The sequence below is a fragment of the Penaeus japonicus genome, unplaced genomic scaffold (assembly GCF_977035675.1).
Source record: "Penaeus japonicus unplaced genomic scaffold, GWHDUDI00000001_assembly GWHDUDI00000014, whole genome shotgun sequence".
NCBI classification, from domain to species: Eukaryota; Metazoa; Arthropoda; class Malacostraca; order Decapoda; family Penaeidae; genus Penaeus; species Penaeus japonicus.
In genome coordinates, this window is record NW_028234416.1 from 3,916,567 (window position 1) to 3,919,066 (window position 2,500).

At 26.5% G+C, this 2,500-nt stretch overlaps 1 protein-coding gene across 1 annotated transcript in view; it reads left to right on the forward strand.

Annotated features, from left to right (window-relative positions):
• Window positions 1–2,500, forward strand: part of LOC122253927 (PDF receptor) — a 158,582-nt gene that overhangs the window by 1,031 nt on the left and 155,051 nt on the right. The window lies entirely within an intron of this gene.

The window sequence follows — 2,500 nt, forward strand, 5'->3', positions numbered from 1 at the left end:
GCCCGACCGAGCTCTCGCGGTTTAGAAATGAGCGTAATAATTGTGGTGAGAATGGCGATGATGAGGATAAGAGCAATAGTTGTAGTGATAACAATCAAAATAGAAAAAATAATAATGATACCAATAATGATGATAATGATATTGAATATGACGATAAAAGTATTAATTGATAATGATAATTATGACAACGATGATGATAATGATAATAATAAATATAATAATAATGGTAATAACAACAATAATAAAAAACAAAAAACAAAAATGACAACAATTATCAAAGACAAAAAACAAAAATGACAACAATAATCATAACAAAGATGATGATAATGATAATAAGAAATATAATGATAATGATAATAACAACAATAATAATAAAAAAATACAACAATAATCATAACAAAGAGGATGATAACAACAGAGATAACTGATGGCAAAAAGAACAGGTGCCCAGCGCGTAACAAGGACTAATTACGGGTTGCAAGCGTTACGCAACGATAAGCCATTATATCGTGCAGTTCATTCCACAGTGACATAATGGAGCAATATATAACAGAAGAAAAAAAATAACAGTTGCAGCAGAGATAACGTTAAGGATGGTCTTGATAACGATACTGATAACTATGGTATGCAACAATGGTTAGGCTCGATTTTGCAAGCATTTTGACAAAGTCGAGAATTTTGATTTATGCAAAGATGCAAGAAACCGAGAAACAAGGTAATTGCAAGAAAATCATCATTTAAGAAGAGAGGAGAATTAACCAACATCAAATCAATTGCAATTTTCAATGATCTCATGAATATAATTCATAATTCTAAAAAAAAGAAAGAAAATAAAGTGAAATTATATTATGATATATTTTGCGTAAAAGCAGCAGAGTAATATAGAGAGTGAGGAATATTCTTGATAATGACAACAAGATGTGAAAGAAATATCAAGAAGAGTTATGATGATGAAGTTATTTCATAAAGAGAATAATGATAAAAGATAATTATATTCTCGATCATTATCAAAATATCGTTGATAGCAATAATAGAGATGTTAATGATAGTTGTAATGATGGTAATAATAGTAACGATTATGATAATGATATTGCTGTTATTGTTATTATTATTGTTACTATTATAATTATCATTACTGTTATTATCACCATCATTATTAAAACAATTATTGTTCTTATTTTTTATATTTTTATTACTACTTTTATCATAATTATCTTCATCATCATTATTGTTATCATGCTAATGATTATCAAAAAGATGATAATGATAACAATGACAATTATGATTATAAGGATACTGATGGTAGTAATAGCAATAGTGATAACGATAGTAATAAAAATGATGATAATAATTATGATAATATTGATAATAATGATGATGATGATAATGATAATGATGATGATAATAATATAACAATCATACTAATATAAATTTTAATAACAATAAAATAAATGGTAATAAAGATATCAATAACAATAACGATGATAATGATGATGACAGCAATAATGATAATGATATCACTAATCATGTTGATAACAATATTAATAATAAAAATGATGATGATAGTAATAATAACAATACTGATAATGATGACAATAATCATGATGATAATAATGATAATGATCGATTATACTAAGGACGATAATGATAATGATGATAACTATTCTGAAAATAACGACAATATCAATAAATAAGAAAAACAATAATGATAATGATCATCAATGATATTAACAAATAACAGTAATAATAATAATGAATATAATGATAATAATAATGATAATGAATATAATGAGAGTAATAATGCTAATAATAATGAAAAAAAAACACCAAAGACAAAAATAATAAAAGTTATTCATATCAGTTCCCTCGCATATCATTGCTATCTATTAACCCTCTCTTGCAAGTGTCATATCACACGCTACAACCTGGATTGCATGCATCATTTTCAATAATCCTCAGTCGTCCAAATAACCTTAGTAAGTTTAATTTAATTTAAGTATTATATTATTTATTATTATTTTATTACAATTACATATATACATATAATATATATATATATATATATATATATATATATATATATATATATATATATATATATATATATATATAGAGAGAGAGAGAGAGAGAGAGAGAGAGAGAGAGAGAGAGAGAGAGAGATGATGATGATGAGGAGGAGGATGAGAAATATAAGGAGAAAGAGAGAGAAAGAGAGAGAAAGAGAGAGAGAGAGAGAGAGAGAGAGAGAGAGAGAGAGAGAGAGAGAGAGAGAGAGAGAGAGAGAGAGAGAGAGAGAGAGAGAGAGATGTGTGCGCGCGCGTGTGTGTGTACGTATGTGTATTTGTAACAGATTGTGGTTGGTCTATATAACAATCACCTTGAATTAGCATAACGTCAATTAACGTAACATTGCTCTCCTTGTTAGCATCATAATTTATGTTAATTATTTTCATTATCATTATTACCATGCTATTATTGTTGTCTTTATCAATGTTTCATT